Source organism: Aethalodelphis obliquidens, unplaced genomic scaffold (genome assembly GCF_003676395.1).
Source record: "Aethalodelphis obliquidens isolate GAN/ISIS:26980383/991018 unplaced genomic scaffold, ASM367639v1 scaffold12, whole genome shotgun sequence".
Classification (NCBI taxonomy): domain Eukaryota; kingdom Metazoa; phylum Chordata; class Mammalia; order Artiodactyla; family Delphinidae; genus Aethalodelphis; species Aethalodelphis obliquidens.
The window spans coordinates 4,407,119-4,426,843 of record NW_020837956.1 but is presented as its reverse complement, the minus strand read 5'-3'; the positions used below and the strand labels follow the sequence as shown (position 1 = coordinate 4,426,843).

The following is a 19,725-nucleotide window of genomic DNA, read 5'->3' as shown; positions in this document are numbered from 1 at the left end:
GGACTTCTAGCCTCCATAATTGCAAGAGAATAAATTTCTGGTTTTTAAAGTCGTCCAGTTCATGGTACGTTGCTATAGCGGTCTTAGGAAACTAATACAAATATTTTCGTTTGCATTAATTTTTTTCTTACCTATTGTACCCCAGCACTTATCAAACTACTTCACAGTATAATGGGAGCTCAATTAACACATGTTGAAGGAACGAGTGAATTGAGTGTGTATGTGTACAATCTGTGTATGTAGAAGCATATTGATATACTTTCTGATCTACCTCACTCGTTTTCTATTGCAATGAGTCCATGAGTCTATAAATCCACACATGTGGACTGAATAAATAATGCCTATCATGTAAATGTACTTCTTATTTTAACTTAAGAGCCATACAAATAAACAAAACTAACAACTGGCAAGAATTCCTACCAAAAAAGTCAAAGTGAAGTTACATTTGTTAATAAGAAAGTAGGAAAACATGAAAACAGATGGATTCAGCTTGAATTAAGAAATCTTCATTTTTTTCCCCCAAATGCCATTCTTGGTAGCCTTCCTCTCCTCGTTGCTGAAATCAACTCATAATCCTACGCTGCACAGGGCTTGTACTGCACCAGCCCCTAGGCCAGTGTTTTTTAAAGTGTACTCCATGGATCACCTGCATTAGAACTACCTTATAAAGCTAGAATAATTAAACAGTGTGGTATCGGTGCATGAAGAGACTGATATACAGTTGACCCTTGAACAACATGTGTATTAGGGGTGCTGACCCTCCATGCAGTTGAAAATCTCCATATAACTTATAGCTGGCCCTCCATATACACAGTTCCTTCATATCCACAGTTCCTCCCTGTTCACGGTTCCACATTTGAGGATTCAAATAAAACCAGTGCATAAGTAGACCTGCACAGTTCAAACCCATGTTATTCAAGGGTCAACTGTAGTAGTGTCACAGAAGAGAAAGTTCAGAGTTAAACACAAATTCATATAGAAATCTAGAATATGATAAAATGGGCAATTCAAGTCATTGGCAGTGATGAATTAAGGAATAGATTATTCAGTAAATGTTATTGGGGAAACTGCATAGCCATCTGGGAAAAATAAATAAGTTGCAACCAAATTCTACATATTATTCTAGAATAAAGTCTATATGACTTAAAGATTTAAAATTTAAAAAAAAATCTATAAAGGTACTAGATGAATTTGTGGAATAATTTTTCACAGTCTTAGAATAGGAAAAGCCTTTCAAAGTATAACTTAAAACCAGAAGTCACTAAATAAAATATTAATTAATTCAGTAACAGTTACACTTTCATAAAAAGCTGTCCCGCAGAAGTCACCAAAAGGAATTCAAAAGATAAATGACAAACTGAGAAAAATATTTGCAACTCATATCACAGCTTAAGGATTTATTTCCCTAATGTATAAAGAGTTTCTAAAAACCAATAAAATAAAGATCAAAAGATACAGTAGAAAAATAGTGAAAGGAAACGCACAGACTTTACAAAAAGAAAATACAAATGACTCAAACATATTAAAATATTCTCATCCTCTTCTCTTATGGTAAAGGAACTGTAAACCTAAACACCGGTGAGGGACTTCCCTGGTGGTGCAGTGGTTAAGAATCTGCCTGCCAATGCAAGGGACACGGGTTTGATCCCTGGTCTGGAAAGGTCCCACATGCCGCAGAGCAACTAATCCCATGTGCCACAACTACTGACCCTGTGCTCTAGAGCCCGCGAGCCACAACTACTGAGCTCGTGTGCCACAACTACTGAAGCCCACGCGCCTAGAGCCCATGCTCCGCAACAAAAGAAACCACTGCAATGAGAAGCCAGAGCACCGCAATGAAGACTAGCCCTCCGCTCGCCACAACTAAAGAAAGCCCACATGCAGCAAGGAAGACCCAATGCAGCCAAAAATAAATTTTAAAAAAACAACACCACCAATGAGATACTATTTTCATGTACCATATTGGCAAAGTCAAAAAATTTGATAATATACTTTGTTGGCTAGAGGTCATGAAGAAATGGTGCTCATGCTGGTAAGAGTGTAAACTGATATAACTTCTGTGAAGGGCGATTTGGCAGTATCTATCAAAATCACTTATGGTTTGGCCCAGTAATTCCATTTCTAAGAATTTATCCAGATATAATCACTTATGTGTGAAATGACATACGTACATGGTACTTGTTGCTACATTGTTTACAGTTGGGAGAGATTAGAAACGACCTGCATGTCCATTGGCAGAAGATTGTAAAACAAACTCTGGTTACTCCCACACTGAAATACTATGTAGTCATCAAAAAGGAAGAGGAAACTTTATATACAGGAATGGCAAGATCTCAAAGAAACATTGTTAAGTGAAAAACAAAACAAAACAAAAATAAACAAGGTTCAGAACAGTGTGTATGGCATGCTACCATGTGAATGAAAAGGAGAAAATTAATACATAGTTTTTGTTTAATATGCATAAAATATTTCTGGAAAATATACAAGGAAAATTACAGATTCCTAGAATGTAATCCCTACCCCAGACTTTTGGAGGCAAAATCTGCACAGGCATTAGTTCTAAAGCTTACTAAAGATTGATAAACACTGACCTTAGGGGGTAAAAATTTGAGAATCACTTTGAGATTTGCTGGCTCAGTTCCAACACGTAGCATTTTGCCCTTTTCTCAAATCCAGTCTATTTACTCCCGGGACCTTAGTTCTACTAACTAGCTTCCTATCCCTATGACCTCATCACTGTCCCAGAAAACTACTTAGATCCATTATGTCAAACTTCTTCTTCCAGGTACATAGTAGTCCTGAGCCACTGACCAGGGTCAACATATCCAGAACCAGGATCAAACTAAACATGCACAAAGCTGACAATAGCTCCTTCTTGCTAAGTACATTCTGGGAAGAGAGAAAAACTCAATGGAGTAAGCAGAGAGCCAAACCAGGGCCTTAGATTTGGGGTGATAGCAGAGGGCAGAGATGATAGAGGAACAGGCTGAGAGGAGGAAGGATTATACATGTCCCCAAAGGTGACAGGACTGAAGATGCCTTTTAAAGAGAGCCAATAACTATGCCTCTGGTTGGGAAAAATTTCAGACCCCTTGTTCTTCCTGAACCAAAGCTCTGCCTTCTCTTTCTAAGCATTACTGCCTTCATCAACACTCACCCCTGAACTGAATCATGTGGCTGGGTCTCTGTTATCTAATTCCAGACTTCCCTGAGCTGCCTGCCCACCTGCCTAAATTTCTAAATACCTCCTGTTCCCACCAATCATGAAGTATGTGTTTGTATATCCAATCTCTCCAGACACATTCTTAGGACTGAGCTTGCTCTTAGAACCTGCAGCTGTGTTTGTTCTCCAGTGACCCATCCCCCATTGGTCTGATCTGATTCCTAGATCCCAGCTCTCCAGGTCAGCACTGTTATCCCAAAGGGAACCAAGCCACATGGGGTCTGTATCCTAGCTGCTGGTTGAAATTTATATCACAAGTTAGATAGGAGCTCTGCCTTGAATGATGTGGTCTGTGAACACAACTACCTGCAACCACATGAAAAGTGAATAATCATATTGATACAGATTCAATTCTAGGTATGGACACCAAAGGAGCAAAGATTTGGCTAGTCTCATACTGGTACAAGTACAGGCCCTTAGTCATCAGATATCAGAAAAATAGAAGGGCAGGTAGGTTAATGGATAATGGCTAGCAGAGGTTAGGACCAATTAAAGATATGTCAGGTCAGGCAATCAGAGTCCTGTGATATATAAATCTGATTCTGAGGCAACGCCTGCCTCAGACCACTCTTTGCCAAAGCAGGTTTGATATAGGAGTGTGCTCAAAACTTCTCACTTAGGTAAGCAATCATAGGTGGCCAAGGAGGGAGCAAGAGAGTGACAGAAGGTTCTAAACTGTATATAGGTAAATATACAGCTTGGTGTGGTGGGGAGAGCACTGGACTAGGTACCAGTAGACCTGAGTACTGCTCCTGAGTCCTCTCCGTGCTCTTTGTTCCAGTGATCTCCACCCCGACCCCAAATCTTGCCCAGTTGGGCCTCCTTGCTTTCAATTCAGCATCCCTGGTTCCAGGAAACTGTTCTACATCCATCCTCCCCACCTGACTCTGATGGCCTAGAGCAGATACTTGGCTCTTTATGTCTGTTTGGTAATGGAGCATTCCCAGCAAGAGCTATCACCATCAGCAATCTTGGCAACACTTTGATCCCTGAGTGTGACAGCCTTGTATCCTTATCAGATGAGCACCATGTCTATGAAGTGTTTAATTTCCAAAGGAAATGTTGGGCCTACAGAAACTTCTAGCTAAGAACAGGGAACCAGTTCTCTTTACGTGAAATGTCCTAATCCTATTAGCATAAAGAGAGATTTTTAACTATATATATATATATATATATATATGTATATATATATTTTTTTTTAATGAAGCAGAAACATTTTAAGAGAGGAAGAAACATCACACTGGCCTTTGAGGGATTTATTTGTCTTCAATTCTGAAGGTCCTCCATCTTCCCACATTCAATCTGTGGACTGAGAACTGGTCAGGAAGTGGCCTCTGCCACAGTTGTACCCAAAATGTCAGCAATGCAGGTAAATGTTAGCAAAGTAACTGTCTTCTGCTCTAGATAAAATTCTGCCTGCTCAGATATGGGAACATATGTATAACTGATTCACTTTGTTATAAAGCAGAAACTAACACACCATTGTAGAGCAATTATACTCCAATAAAGATGTTAAAAAAAAAAATTCTGCCTGCTCTTTTCCCTCCTTTCTCCTGGACACAAGTCAGCAGTTAGCATAAGGAAAAAAAGAATTTCACATTTCCTAAACATTTGACACATTTAAAAATCTCCTGAAAACTCATTTACTGTTGAAACGTTGAGGTTTTTCTACCACAATGTCTTAACCTATCTCCCTACTGACCAGCCATCCTAAAAAGTAACCTTCATTGTCCCACTGCCCGTCTCAAACATTTTTGAGAGTATCTCATATTCCACAGGGTGAAGTAAAGCTCCTCACCTTGGCATTCAAAGCCCTCCGTCAGGCCTTACCTCTTATTAGTCCCTTAAAGAAACTCTTAATTCAAGCCAGAAAGGCCACTATTAAATATCTTACATATTCCTGGTGCCTCATTTCCACTGCTGACATTTCCCCTTCCTTTCCACTTATCCAACATTTATAGTTTTTTAAATATCTAGCTGAAGTCCTTCCTCCTTCATAGTGGAAGATCACCTAGCTCAGTGAGTTCTCTCTCCTTGTCACAACTACAGAACCTGTTTACTAACTGTTCCTTTCATTTGGGATGTTGCTTTGTGACAGGCCTTGTATTTTCAACTTGTTTTTCAAATCCACTTATGTACATATTTACCTTTTCATCTTTGATGTTTGACTTTGAGGGCAAGGATCATGTCTAGATTAGGTTAGCACACAGCAGACTCACAATAAATATTTACCAATTTTAACTGATTGACAGTTAAAAGATGACAACCCTTTGCTTTGATCTTTTCCCATAACCCTCCCTACTTGCTTTTTATCATGAACCATTCCAGTTCCAAAAGGCCAACATTTTCTTTCTGTCTAAAACCTGTCTAAAATTCTAGGTTTTAACACTGGAAGGGAATTCTCCAGAAGAGACAGGGCAGCTCTTCAGATAGTAGGAGGGCTATCTCCATGACTTTCACCTTTTTTTTTTTTTTGTCAAGGAGGTCTCTTCCTCCATGAGCATGCTGCTGCCCCTTAAGCACTCTGATTCAAGGTGAACAAACTAAAAAGATCTTCTCTAGGGTCACCTAGCACAAAATGGACCTGCTTTATTAAGCAAAAGGAAAGGGAGGCCAAAAGGAAAACAAACACAAAGAAGAAAATGTAAAAGACTTACACATTATAAATTTTGAATCTTTCTAACATGAGCTCAATTCCGAGGTGCTCAAGACCTGTCCCATTCCACAAGGCATCTACAATGTCTACACTTTACCCCCAGATAAAGACAGCCAAATTTTAAGCATAAACAGTTGAATTCTTGTTTCTTAGTCCTCAAATTCTCTAAAGCTGAAGAGTGACATTTTATAACCTTCTACTCACTTGTTGGCTATATGTCCTAAATTCTTTCTTTGCTCAATGTGCTCTTCTGTAAAATGAGGATAATAATAGGAAAGTAAAATAATCATAAAGTTGATGTGGGGATTGAATGAGATAATCTAGGTAAGGCAGTTAGCAAATGGAAAGCACTCAATAAATACTATTATTATTTCACAAGCAAGACTGACAGATTAGGCGAGATAAAGGAGGGGTGGGTTGGAGAGAGGGAGAGAGAGAGGGAGAGAGATTTCAATTTCAACTCGACTACCTAAACCACCCATCTAGGGCCCCTCCATCTCCTCTTTCTGGTTTCTTCTGAGGAAGACATGCCTCTCAGGCACAATGACCATCTTCAAGAACACAGGTTCACTCTTTCAGTCCCAAACAACAATTATATCTTAATACAGTACAATAATTGTTACACTCAGCATGGTAACAGAAGAGTCCGCTCTTTATGTTCTTTTCTACCTGCCCAGTAGTTTCAATGTTTTTCTTGGTATGATGTAAGCATGCTCATTCTCCCTACCTACAACTATTCCACTCCACTGTCCTTACCTCAAGATGAAAGATCACAGGCATCTCTTTGTCTTCCTCCTGAAGCACCTGTAAAAACCACAAAATTGTTCAAACAGATCACATATGTGACCTTGATAAAACCCTTTTTCCTCTCTGGGCCTCTGTTCCCTTATTTGTAGGTAAGTGGGTCTGACCAGATGATCTCTAAGGTCCCTTCTCACTCTACCATTCTCCACTACCAAAATAGGGAGACATTAAACCAGAAAAGTTAGTCTGGAGCCTTACTGTGGAGAGCTTTGAATGCTGGATTATGGGTCCACTTAATCTCATAGACAGGGAAATTATGTGACTGGAATTTATTAACAATGATATTTAGGAATAGGGAGTCCAGGGGAGAATTAATGAATCTTGAACAGGAGAAATGGGTGTATCGTGGGAAGGCAGAAACTTTCCAGCTTGGTAAACAATTGGATATAGGGAGCAAGGGAGGACGTGTCAAAGGAGCTGGTGATTGGGATGTTACTAACAGAATTAGGAGGCTGGTTTTGCAGGTTACGTAAAGGAGAGGAGGCTGGTTTTGCAGGTTACATAAAGAATTCTCTTTAGACATACTCTACAACTCAGCAATTCCACTCCTAGGCATAAACTCCAAAGAAACTCTGGGACCTATATAAAAAGATACATGTGGAAGAATATTCATTGAAACATTGTTTGCATAACAATAACCTGGAAATAATTCAAATGCCCATGAACAGGAAAGTAGATAAATGAATTTTGGTATAGTCACACCCTGGAATATTATACAATAGCCAAAACAGATGGACTGCAATGACACACTGTAACATGGATGGATAACAGCAATATAAGTTAAAAAGTAAGTCCCTTACATACAACATGGTATGCTATTTACACAGTTATAAACAATGAACATAAAGAATATTGTATTATATTATATGTATAATATATATGATTATAATACATATATAATCCTTTGAAGCAATACATATTGACACAATATACAAATAAATCAAAAAATGATCAACGTAGGATTCAGGACAATGCTTACTTTGGATGTAGAGAGGCATTTTGATGCAACAAGGGAGCCACATAGATATAGATTATTTTCAAGGAACTAATTTTCATGTTAGATTTTCAGGTGTTTATTACATTATTTAAAATAAACTAATCAAATAAATACATAAGTAATCAGAAGGAAAAATGCATTAAACATAAATTATTGCTGTAAAAATAGGTCTCAAAGAATATTACAGGGGTTTAAAAAAATATAACAGAAGATAAAAGCACATTGGTAGAGAAAGAAATAAAAGAGAAAATAAAAACATCTCAGAAATGAATGCTACATTAGAAACAACCAAAAATAGCGGGAAAATGTGATAAAAGTATGTTAAGACATGAGGAACAGGCTAGAGTGAAAGACATTAAAAGAGTAAAAATATAAAAATTTTATAGATAAGGTGTAAAAAGGAGAATCAACTTCTTGAAAAATAGAGATGTGATAGAAATACTATTTAAAGAAACAATGAAAGAAATGTTTCCTGAAATAAAGACTTTAATCTGCAGATCAAAAAGTTACACCATGTATTTGGAAAAAATGATATAGAAAGGTGAACCCAAGATACATTCTGCAGAAGCCATTCATCTTCAAAGATAAAGAACTAATCATATGAGAATCCAAGCAGAAAAGGCAGGTTACTTCCAAGGAGGAAAGACTTAGGTTGACTTCAGACATCTCCTCAGTGATATTCAAATGCTTGAAGATAATGGTCCAGGTCTACACAGTTTTGAGAGCATGAAAGCATAACTCCAAACTCTATATTCACGTGTGGCAAGCAAAGGTTGCTGGTTATTTCTCCATATTCATTTTCTTCCTTCTTAACACTGAGAACACAGATTTTGAGCTAGACAATTGCCATCAGCTAAAAGACTATATATCCCATAGTCACGTAATTAAGTTTTATCTAGTAAAATACATGCAGAAAAGATGTGTGCCACTTCAGAGAAATCTCCTTAAAGGTGGGGGCCTATCCTTCTTGACTCCTTCCTTCATTCTGCTGCCTGAAATCTGAATATGATGGCTGGCACTCAAGCATTCTTAGACCATGAGGACAAGGACTATTCTCTAAGAAATGGTAGAGCAGTAAGCTGGAAAGACTACGGGTTCCTGACGAGTTTATGGTGCTCTGGACTTCTATTATGTGAGAAAGCAATAAACTTCCAACTTGTTAAAATCTCTTATGTGTATGTTTGTTGGAGGACAAACATATTTTTAGTCAGCCATACATAACTCAGAATGATTACAACAGGCAGATGCTCCTCAGATATAAAGAAAAAGGACAGGATGTATCAAGCTTGGAAATAAAATTAGGTGATGAAACTCAGCCAACAAAAATCAAATCAAAATAATATAGGAATAGGGAATATGGAAGCCATTGTAAAAGGATTAATAAATAACTTTTAATTCATTTAAATATAAAACTGAGATTAAATAACTGGGAATTATGGTCACAGAACAGAATGTAAGTAATAACACAAAAATCAAGAGTATGGTGGAAGAGTAAATGTGCTAATTTTCTCATCTTGCATCACATGGGATCCATAGATATAGTCTAGAAGAGAATTTTAAAAAAACTTTTACATAATGATTCCAACCTCTTATTGTTTTTCATAACTTCAAAAAAATTTAGGAACTAATAACTTTCATAGTGAAGAAACATTTGTCTAAAATTCAGCAATTCTTACAGTTTCACTTCAATTTCCTTTAACTTCGTTAAATAAAAGTAAAAAGTTATTTTTTGTTTTAAAATAATGTGTAGTGTATGATTCACATTTTTGTTCACCAATTAGTTTCATTTTCACCCTACCTATATTTACCTATCTACCTACTTACTGTCTGTCTGTATCTTAGATGTATATTGAATATCTTAAAATGTCACTTGTTGTAAGTCTAGATGGGGGAATTTCTTTTTTTATTTCTGTATTTTAATAAGGATTATGCATTAATTTGATAAATTATCAACTCTAAAAACCAAGGTTTTTTTTTTTTTAAATAAAGGAATTCTCCCACTTTCTTCTGGAAAAATCTTGTAACTACACACAAATGAAAATGAATACTTACCTCTAATAGAACTTATATTTCAAGCTTTTAATTTTATTATAATTATAATATAAACAGAGGTAGTAATGTACAGCAGTGACTTTGGCATAAAAAATCTATATCCACACCTCTAGTCATATAACTTCCTGAAGGCAATACCTTACAATTGTACTCTAATTTTTGTCAAAGGGAAATTTTAACTTCACAAGAAAATGTATTTTAAAATAAAGTAGGTAGAGAACGCTTTATCCTCATTTTATAGATGGGCAACAGCATCCAAGGCAACAAACCTAAATAGTGGCAAAGCTGGGATTGGAACTAAAGTGCTCTAATTTCCAGACCAGATGTTCCCAGAAAAAGACAGTTACTGTTATTTTCCCCTTGTTGAATACAACTGGCTTTCACGGCAATAAGATAACCAACACATACTCAACAGAGCCATTTAGTTCAAAGAATTTTTGACTTGCAAGGGACCTTAGAGGTCTTTCGTGGGCATTCAGCAGAGGGCCTTGGCAATCCTCCTTTCTACACCCAAGCTAGAGCACAGCTGATGTGCCTCTGGGCTCCCATTTCAGAGATCACCATTTTGGGTTTTTTTAATCTTATCTGATTTACATACTAATGTTTCACATAAGATTCCATTTGAAAAAGAGGCTGGTTTCTACAAATAGGTTTTAAACCACTGATAGCCTAATCTTACAGAAATAGAGAAGTGATTTAATATAATCATTGCAAAGTGAGGAAGTTTCAAGAAGTACCAACCAATTCACAGGAGAATAAGCAATCTTGGACCAAGCTTATTTTGAGACTGCCTGACATCATTCCATTTAGAAGCAGCTGCTTTTCTGAATTCACACTTCTCCTTTTTTCTAAGCCGCTAGTTAACTAACTCAAGTGTACAGACTGTACAAATCTTACGTGGTCAAGAAATTATAGATTTGATGCATGAACAAGAACTGGAGAAAAATTTCAAATGTCTTGCCTTGTAATGTTCCATGGTCTAACTTTGAAAATTGTCTAACCAGAAGCAGCTGTCTGCTGTTAAAAATGTGGATCCATTTTAAAGGTAGCAGGAACGTTCTTTATTAGATATAAATATCACTATGCTTCTGAGGTTGATGAAGTCAATTAAATGGAGGATGTAGGTAATTTAATAATTTACATTTATCAAGTGCTTTACAGATTATAATCAGTAAAATAGCATTTGGTACACTAGGAAGAGCACAGGCTTTAGAATGAGACATACCTAGCCTCACTGCTTACTAGATGGGAAACCCCAGTCTAGACTATTTACCCAACTGATGTTTGATTTTATCACCTGTGAAATGGAACTAATATGAGGATTAAGTGTAATGACACATAATGAGTACCTAAGTATTCCTCAAGTAACTTTAATTTCCTTTCCTCCTTTTTCCTGGAATGTTGAATATAAGTGACATTTTTATTAATTGGATCCTATTTTAAATATACAGGAGTATAAGCTGTAATATACGGTAAATTATTTTTTAATGCAGAATAATTTTGCAATCTGAATCATAACCAGTAGTCAGTATATTGCAATGAAAAGAGTACTGGGTCAAAAATCAGAAGACTTTCATTCTTATCTCCATTCTGCCACTTTTAGGTTGAACCCATATGAAATGACCATTTTTACTGGTCACAAATGGTTGAATAAATTTGTGGTGCTGGATAAACAATAATCTCTCTAAGATTATTTCTTCATTAGTGAAGTTTAGATAACTACATTCATTCATTGATTAAATATTTATCATTTGCCTATTATCTGGCAGACATTGTTTTAGCTTCAGCTTATGACGATATAGTGAGGAATATAACAATGTCCCTTTCCTTTTAGTACTCTATTCAATAAGGGAGACATAATAATCAAGAAAATAAGCTTACAAATCATAAATTTTTCAGGTAGTGATAAAATATTCAGTAACTCGTGGATTGCTAAGGCTTGATTCAACTTGAAAATTGTAAAATACCAGGTCATTTTTGTAATAAATTATACTCTTTTCTTACTGAATTAGTTTAATAGAAGATGTATCTGTAGATAAATTTGTGCTTCTTAAAAATAGAAACAAGTACCAAAATTGTAGGAAATCTGAAAGGGAATCTTTAGAAAACCTCAAATAAAAGGATTTAGGAGATTATATTAGGAAATAGGTTTGGCTGCATGTAACAAAAAGAAATGCCAAATAATAGTGGCTTAAAGAATAAGGGTTTTTTTTTCATGAATCAGGAAGTCCAAATCTAGTTGCTCCAAAGCTAGCATGGTACCACAGTGCTTATCGGGTGGCTGCTCTTAGCCATCTTTACCATAGACTTTCTTCCTCACCCTTGTTGCTTCATGGTTGCAAGATGGCAGATGGAAATTCCTCTGCAACACTATACCAATGTGACAGGCAGAAAGAACATAAGGGTCAAAGGGTAAAGCTTAACTGCCAGCTTAGTTTGCCTCCTTATAAAGCCTTTTCCCAGAAGCCTCACCTAGCAACTCCCACTTACAGCTCATTAGCAGGAACTGGACTACACTTAAATTTTCAGTTGAGCACTTGGCTACCCTAAACAAAATCAGAATTATGTTAATGAGGAGTGTTCAGATGAATACTGGCTAGAGAACTGGCAACATCTACCAGAGGGATGTACCAAACTTCACTAAGAAATATGATTCTGAACATCTGTGAAACAAACATATACCAAGAAAAATCATTACTAAAAGGAAACTTTGACATGTGTCTTCTTATATATCAAATACTGTTTGACATACAAATAATTTCCAGTTGCCTTCTCCAAGTTCTACCTCCCATGGGTCTGTAAGTAAAAGTAAGTTTTACTTTTTATTATTTACTAAAGTAATGCCTATCTGTAATATTTACCCAAGGGCTTGGTTTCAATAAAGAACTCCATTTATCTTAAATGATTTTCTGTTTTCTTCCTTCCACATAAAATTTAAGAAGACATAAACAAATCCAAGTGATGAACTACTAAATAGCTAAGGGGTTTGAAAAAAAGATCAAGAAAACAAAATCCAAGAGGGTGACAGACATACAAGGATGCAGAGGTCCCTAGGATTATGGGAGGGTTCCACAAGTTGGGTGTCCCTTACCATCTGAATTCTAGCAATCTAAATATGTGTATAAAATCTGGTAAAAATGTTTACCAAAGTTCACTATCCAAATAAAAAATCAGCTAAAATGAACCCATGGGTGTATATCAACTAAAACGTTGTAGGTGAATGCTGAGTGGCTCCTTGAGGCATCCCTCACCCTGCTGTTCAGAGAAGCTCTGGATCAGAAAGTGAGAAGTACAGGTACAGCAAAGATAATGGGATGTCACATTTGAGATTAGGGTACAGAGAGACTGTGACTTCTGTCCTGCTTGCCCACTCTAGCTCTCTCTTGTTTGCTTGCTCCGAGGGAAGCCTGCTGCCATGTTGTGAGCTGCCTGTAGAGAGGTTCATGGGGCAAGGAACTGAGGGAGGCCTCTGACCAACATGAAGTGAGGAACTGAAATCCTCAGGCCAACAACCCACAAGGAACTGAATTCTGCCAACAACCCATGAGTGAGCGTGTTATCAGATGCGTCAGCAGCCCCGCTGGCACCTTGACTGGGGCCTTGTAAGAGACCTTGAGGCTGAGGTGCTCTGCTAACTTGCACCCAGATTCCTGATCTACAGAAACTGTAAGATAGTAAGTGTTTGCTGTTTTAAGCCTCAAATTTGGGGGTAATTTGTTACCTAGCTAAGGATAATTAGTACAGGAATGCAAAAATCTTTACCAGTTTTTAATATTTTGGCATATAAAAGAACATGTCTTGGTCATATGGTATTCTCTTTTATATATATGGAACATCATACTCCTTGGTATTATCAATAAATAAAAAACGTACTGGGGGGACTTACCTGGTAGTGCAGTGGTTAAGAATTCGCCTGCCAATGCAGCAGACACGGGTTCAATCTCTGGTCCGGGAAGATCCCACATGCCGCGGAGCAACTAAGCCCGTGCGCCACAACTACTGATCCTGTGCTCTAGAGCCTGTGAGCCACAACTACTGAGCCCACAAGCCACAACTACTGAAGCCCACGTGCCTAGAGCCCATGCTCCGCAACAAAAGAAGCCACCGCAATGAGAAGCCCGCGCACCGCAACGAAGACCCAACACAGCCAAAAAATAAATAAATAAAATAAATTAAAAGAAAACACACCAAAGACCCAATGCAGCCAAAAATAAATAAATAAATGAATAATAAATTTATTTTAAAAAAAACTTACTGGGCAATACAAAGTATGACAAATTAGGGCTCAAGCTAGCCAGAGAGCAAATGTAAATCCCCAACCCAGAATCTGTGTTTACTAAATACCAACAGAACTGAATCGATAGACCAGAGTAGATGACTGAACCTTGAAGATAGAGTTTCCACTTGATCCAATAGGCCAGTGGTTCTCAACCCTTAGCAGGAGTCAGAATCACCTGTGGGGCTTGTTAAGCCACAGATTGTGGGGCCCACCTTCAGAGTTTCTGATTCAGTATGCCTGAGGTTGGAACAAAGAATTTGCATTTCTAAGAAGTTCCCAGGTAATGTTGTTGCTGCTGTTTCAGAGGCCACACTCTGAAAACCACTGCAATAGGCAAGAGTTTCTGTTGTTTCCTGTTGGGAGGCAGTGACATGTGAATAGCCCTCCCAGACAACTCATAATGCATGAGAGAAAGAGCAAGGCTGAAGGGCACCAACTTGGAGCAACTGTGAGGCTCTTGCTGAGATAATAAGGTGCTGGTATTGGGGAGCAAGGAGCTTCACAGCCAAGGGAAATTAGAAAGGAAATATTCAAAGTGCTTGCTGACTTCAGTTCTCCTCCAAATACTGCAGTTTAAACAGTCACTGTAGCTACAGAGGGAGAAAATCATATTGCTGTCATTACTAAAGAAAGTCACACAACCAGGTTCACCTGGCTTCCCATGAGAGACATGAAGTACCATTCAGCATGGCTCCTACAAATCAGGTGCTCTGAACTCTACTTACTGCTATAATTAACTCTACCCATTCTATTTACCTGATAGAACTGTCTTTGGGCTTCCAGATGGCCCTAGCTTCCTCTAGGATCATCAGCTGGAGACCCTGAAAGCCACTCAAACCCTTCAGATTTGTGCCTGATCTGATTTACTCAGTTTCAGAACACAGGGTGCAATTTTCCCTGTTGGCATCCGTTGTCTCTATTTCCAAGTTGAATACGATTCAAACAGCCAAAAGAACACATGGTTGTATTTATTCATGGGCTGTTTTTGAAATGCATTTATTTCATTGATATTCTAGAGACAGTGGCGTTACTAGAGTGTTTTCCAAAACACACACCCCATGGGGGTGCCAGTTTCCAGGTCTGTGGCATCTGTTAGCGGATGTCATAAGCAGTGGTGGTGGGGTGGCAAAGAGGGCCTTCTTTGCATCTGTACCTTGGCATGTGCCCCTAAACACTTAGTTACCTTGCATTTTTCTTATAATTCCCTGCAAAGGGTTCAAGAGTTATAGAGTGATGAGAATAATGTCTAAGTGACAATTTCAGATGCTGTCTTATTTTTGCTCTTTGGGAAATTGTCTACCTTCCAGCAATTTCTAATACCAATGTCTCCAAAACTGGCAGCATCAAACACTGTCCAACGATATCCATATCCATGGTTGATTTACAAGGAAAGGAAAAAGCAAAGCATCTTGAGGGTTGAGAGGGTGGAAATTTATCCCCAAGGAGCTTCCAGTCTAGCAAGTACAGAGATATTTGTGAACAACTGAACAAGCCAGTTGGTATAAATAAAATATCAGGGCCAAAATAAAGCATCTCAAATGGAAAAATCACACATTTTAAATATTTTTAAAAGGCAATGAACATAATTAATTTCCAGTATTATCAGTAGGCGTTTGCAAACAGAAATGAGTAGAGGCCCCTAGACCTGAAAGGTGAGCAAAAACTGAAGGAATTCTTTTCTGCCTCTCCTTTCCATGATTTGTTTATTAAACTTATTTCTTGAGTAAACTTCTTAACAAGCAAGTGCCCTGGATTCCCTCAGTCTCTTCTCTGCCCCACCTCCTTGGCACAGGGCTTGGCGCTAAACTTACATGCACATGTACTATGAGCAAAACATCCACATAGATACATACAGCAATTACAATTGTCTTTGTTTTGTTTTGTTTTGATTTCACCTCTTTTAATAAAACCTCTATTTAAAGGTGCTAACTTTTAAGTTGAACAAAAGAAAATACTTTTTTTTTTAATTGCAGTGATATCTCTTAGACCAAGATAACAGGGAATACTTACTGGTGGAATCACAATACAGTAAAACAGGGTTCCCATCTCACTATGCAGATAGGCTAATATTAATATGTCTCCATTCTAACGGCAAGTTTCAGAGTGAACCTTCTCTGTATTCAGTTTCTCTGAGGCCAACCTTCCCTGTAAGGTTTAAAGGTTACAAAACAACCAGCCCCTTTCAAAAGCATGGATTTCTCTGGTCTTTTAAATTCTTAAACTGTCCAATTTCTCACATTCATCAGACATTCACCTCATGGCAACCCAAACCCACAAGTATACTTACTCCTATCGGGTTGCTGACATCGCTTGGAAGGTCTTTTCAGTTAACCTTTTTCCTGACCACCCCACAATTTCCTCTGGTTTGTTATTTGACAGACCATCCAAATACTTTTTTTAAAAAAATAAATTTATTTATTTATTTTTAGCTGTGTTGGGTCTTCGTTTCTGTGTGAGGGCTTTCTCTAGTTGTGGTGAGCGGGGGCTACTCTTCATTGCGGTGTGCGGGCCTCTCACTATCGCGGCCTCTCTTGTTGCGGAGCACAGGCTCCAGACGCGCAGCCTCAGTAGTTGTGGCTCACGGGCCCAGTTGCTCCGCGGCATGTGGGATCTTCCCAGACCGGGGCTTGAACCCATGTCCCCTGCATTGGCAGGCAGATTCTCAACCCCTGCGCCACCAGGGAAGCCCCAAATACTTTTACCTAAGTCATTTGCTTCCTTCCTACTGAAAGCTTTTTACTGCTGCCACCAGCCCCTTTCTTCCTGAGCAAAGATCATGTTTTCTTCAGTCCAGGCTCTGTGGCACACAGTCTCATTTCATAAATTTGAGTAAAATTCCACTTTTTGAACTGCTTGTTGGGGGACAGGGGCAGGTATTAATTATAAACTCAGTCATAGACCTGTAACAATTAATTGTGAGCACCTAGAGTAACTACATTTAAAACTCATAAAACATTTCAAGGGAAAGGCCTTCTAGGTCCTTCCTATAATTAATTAACAGGTAAACAGCATTCGTTTTAATTAGCATATCAATTTTTTCTGCATGAAAAGAGTTCATTCTCTAACATGTTTTCATTTTTTCCCTCTGAAAACTTTTCTTTCTAGTTAGTTGTTTAATAAATCTTATTCTCATATAGCATAAAGGCCAGATAGCACAAAGGCCGAGTCAAAAGAGCAAGAACTCTAAATTAGTGGTACTAAATCTCAGAGCTGGAGGCATCCTTTGACTTACTGGAGGCAGAGGTTGGTGTGTACATATTTTAGCTCTCCTGAGAAGTACCAAAGGCTTCCCCCATCTCCTTCTCCTAAAGCAAACCTTTTACACTTTACCACTCCCTTCTCTGGGCCCTGGAGTCTAAGACATTACTTAATATTTGCCTGTTTCTACCCTGGAAAATCCCCAATTTAACGCAGGCTACTTCATGCCTAAAATACACTGGTTTCTCTACTCGACCTTGCTGAAGAGTTTCCCAGTGTAAAAACAGCACCAAGAAGTGTTTTTAGATTGCCAGATAAGTGAGACCTGGAAACATTACAATTGGTTCCCAAGCTAATGCTCCTAGTGACCAGGTATGAATTTGGAAGATGGCTGGATAGTCTGAGCTATAACCTGTGTTGACAAACTAGAGCTCTATGGTCTAAACATCCAAGCTAATCACTATACACATACTCTGAACTTGAAAATAATAAAACTATAAATTAATAAAGCCACTTTTGAGCTCAATGACAATAGGGTTGGAATGTGGGCTACATATCAAGAGACATGGATATAACCCTGTCCTCAGCACTAATTATAAGCTATATTACAGATCAATTCAGTGAAATGGTTTTATAGGCTAGTGGAACCTTCTGCTCAAAATCAGGTGGGAGTAGCGCAGATTAATCCCATCTGTTTTTCTATCAGTAAGGTTCTACTCTTTAATTTCTAAACTTTTTGATTTTGATGAATACTCTATTGAAATGCAAATATCTTTTGAAGGGGTCATACCAATCTTTTATCAGAGGACTTATTATAAACAGTTAATATTTTAGCAGAGCTTGGGACAAGTGCAACACAGGCCAGGGAGAGAAGAAAAAGCTGAGGCTAATGAAGGAGGAAGGAGGGCACCAAAACAAATTTTATTACCCTCCAAAACCGCTCTTTGGGGACTACTTTAATTCTCCCCTGCTGACTATCTCTTCATTGAGGCTGGTGGTCTCCCTGAACACAAGGTCAGGCTTCACAATTGGATGATGAACAATGGCAACCTTGATACTTGCTAGCTTTCAATCTAAGTCATGTCCATCTTCCTTCTGTTGGTAAATGAATCCATTTTTCCTTAACTTCCTAAAACTAATCAGCTGTCAAACTGAGACTCTTATCTACACAGAAAGTGCAACACATGACCCTTGTTTGATTTTCTCTTTTCATAAGAATCAATAATATCAAACTATTCCTGCAATGCCAGAAGGCTGAAGATTTGTATTTTGAAAATAACAAACAATAAGGGAGGACCCATCTAAAATTTTCTTGTTGGCAGTCCAAAATATCTAGCCCTGCCACCAATGGAATTAACAGACAAAATGAACCCAAATAACTGAACTGCTGGTAGAGGGGAAGGAGATTATAAATGTGCTTCGTGACCTGTTTCAGAAACAAGGACTGTAGCAACCTCCCCTCTTTTCTTCCTAACAAATTATATTAATAGATAATAACTGGTACCCCTTCTTCCTTACTATTTCATATAGGTATGTTGGTGGTGGTTAATAACTTAGTTCTTAGGTGACAGATTGTTCCTAAACTAGAAGAATAAACATTACCCAGAGAGAGGTCCAAGGAAGGGGATTTAAACATTTCCCCTTCAGAGAGATACTAAGCATGTTTTCATTTGCAAAAAGGATCATAGCATTTTGTTAGGTGAAAACATGTCCAGATTGTTACTGTTGTTTAGAAATTAAAGCACAGGAAGAAGGGTATGTATAGATGTTGAATGGTCAAAGGGTGAACTCTCACAGCTTTGGTGAGTCACTTTCAGCATCTATTCCAAATGCCTTATAGGAGCCTTCCTCTACTGACGAAGCTGGAGAATTAAAGAGCACATTTCTGATTTCCTGACTCCTGAGTTAAGATAGTTGATTGAATATACACATCTAACTTTGCTTCCCCTTAAAACCCTACAAAATGTACAATAAAGAGATTTATTTTTTTTAAAAAGACATAAAACCTCTGGAGCTGGGAAAACAAGAGGCAAGAACAGTAATATTTTGGAAGCTGGATTGTGGCAGTGAGGAAGCAGAGAAACAAACCAATTTATACTGTAGGATTCTCAAAAGTTTCAAGAACTCACGGTACTGGGTAATACAGGAGCTGGGGTGAACAGGCATCATGCTGAAATAAGGAGGATTGGGTAAAAATGTCTGAGTAGCAGTTAGATCCTTAGAAACCCTTCCCTGTACCACAGTGCTGGGTAAGTGCCCTCCTTTATCCTAGCAGATCCCGGGGGGTTATTACCTTTGGAGGTAAAAGAGAGTGTTAGGACTGGGGAATGCTAGGCTTCTCTGAGGGCTGGATCCTGTACCCACAAATGGTCCACCCAGAGGTCCCAAAGGTAAACCTCTAGCTTGATAAGTCCTACCCATTTGCTCAGAGCTTCCAGTGTTTTCATTCCTCACTTGGTTTTAGTTTTTTCTTTTAAATAGGAATTTTTTGGGGGAGGTATAATTTATACATAGTA

The 19,725-nt window shown here is 38.1% G+C and overlaps 1 long non-coding RNA gene across 6 annotated transcripts in view; it reads right to left on the bottom strand.

Moving 5' to 3' along the window:
- Window positions 1–19,725, bottom strand: part of LOC113623736 (uncharacterized) — a 338,863-nt gene that overhangs the window by 244,533 nt on the left and 74,605 nt on the right. For all 6 annotated transcript variants that reach the window (XR_003434036.1, XR_003434034.1, XR_003434038.1 and 3 more), the window contains one exon: window positions 6,636–6,683. This is a non-coding gene — a long non-coding RNA (uncharacterized LOC113623736). The remainder of the gene's footprint in view (window positions 1–6,635; window positions 6,684–19,725) is intronic.